We start from the raw sequence: 1,615 nt of genomic DNA, 5'->3' as shown, positions 1-1,615 counted from the left end.
AGTACAAAGACATTGAGAAAAATTGTGGATGCTAGAGACAGTGTGGGAGGAGGGTGAGAAAAAGGGGAGGATGAGAAGGAGGGAATCAAGGGAAAAGAGAAGGAAGCAAACATTTAAGGAACACAAAAATAGAAAATTATCTAACATGTATGGTAGTATCTTTGATTTGGCTAATATACAGTGTATTAATTAGGGGTAAATTTATTTGGTATGTTCTAATGGTGTACAGTGATTGAATGTAAAAAATAAAATAAAGAAGAAAAAATTGAAAACATGATTACCATGCTCTGATTTAACAATCATGATATCTGACTTTGAGGTAAGGTCCTACAATCACTGGCTCTCCTGGATAAACTGTCCTTATAGCTTTCCTCCTAAATATCTTTTCAGAGCCCTCTTTATGTCTTTATTCCTCAGACTGTAGATGAAGGGGTTCAGCATGGGGGTGACCACAGTGCATATCACTGAAGCTGTTGCACTTGAGTGTGAGTTGTGGGTAGCACCAGCACTAAGGTACACACCTAGGATTGTATAATAAAATAAGGAGATCACTAAGAGGTGAGAGGCACAGGTGGAAAATGCTTTGTGCTTCCCCTGAGCTGATGAGATTGCACAAATGGAGGAAACTATCTTAGAATAAGAGTAAAGGATACCAGTAAAGGGACCACTGGCCACCACCCCAGCTGCTAAATACACTATGTCATTAATTAAAGTGTTGGAGCAGGCTAGGTGAATCAGCTGATTAAGTTCACAGAAAAAGTGAGGGATTTCCACGTGTGTACAGAAGGACAGCCGCAATGCCATTAAACTATTTAATAGTGAATTCAGGACACTCATGATCCAGGACAACCGAACCAGCAACACACAGAGCCTGGGGTTCATAATGACCATATAGTGCAGGGGTTGACAAATGGCCACATACGGATCATAGGCCATCACAGCCAAGAGGAAGTTTTCCAACCCTCCAAAAATATGAAAATGCATGTCTGGGTTATGCAACCTGCATAGGTGATGACTTTGCTCCGTGTCTGGATGTTCACCAACATCTTTGGGATGGTGGTGGAGGTGAGACAGATATTAGAAAAAGAAAGGTTGGAGAGAAAGAAGTACATGGGGGTAAGCAGGTGGGAGTCTGAGATGATGGCCAGGATGATGAACAGGTTTCTGATCACAGTGATCAGGCATATGGAGAGGAACAGCCCAAAGAGGAAGGGTTGCAATTCTGGTTCTTCAGAAAATCCCCCAAAAAGAAATTCTGCAATTTGTGTGTAATTTCCTGGCTCCATGTGGTTGAAGTAACTATTAAAACAGAAGACAGAGAACATGACACAAACAGGTATTACTCACATGCTAGAATGTGATCACTTACATTCTACAGTCAAGACACTAGTTTCCAAGTTTTGCATATGGATGTGCGTCCCTCTAGATGATTCTTGTGCCATCTACATTATGAGTTTCTTTCCAACACTCAAGCTATCCTCAAGAGGTCATGTATTCTACAATCACAATGAAAAGAAAAAGAGAAATTATTTCATGCATTTGAGAAATACATATGGAATGTTGACTATGTTCTAGGCACTCTGTAGAGCACAAGTAAGCAATACTGAATAACAAA

At 40.4% G+C, this 1,615-nt stretch overlaps 1 pseudogene; it reads right to left on the bottom strand.

Annotated features, from left to right (window-relative positions):
• Positions 1-414: 414 nt before the first annotated feature.
• LOC102474209 (olfactory receptor 7A10-like) overlaps positions 415-1,615 on the bottom strand; it is a 9,622-nt pseudogene continuing 8,421 nt past the window's right edge.

The sequence above is a fragment of the Tupaia chinensis genome, unplaced genomic scaffold (assembly GCF_000334495.1).
Source record: "Tupaia chinensis unplaced genomic scaffold, TupChi_1.0 Scaffold143595_1, whole genome shotgun sequence".
In the NCBI taxonomy this organism is placed as follows: Eukaryota; Metazoa; Chordata; class Mammalia; order Scandentia; family Tupaiidae; genus Tupaia; species Tupaia belangeri.
Note: the sequence above shows the minus strand (reverse complement) of the source record. Positions and strands in the feature narration are given on the sequence as shown.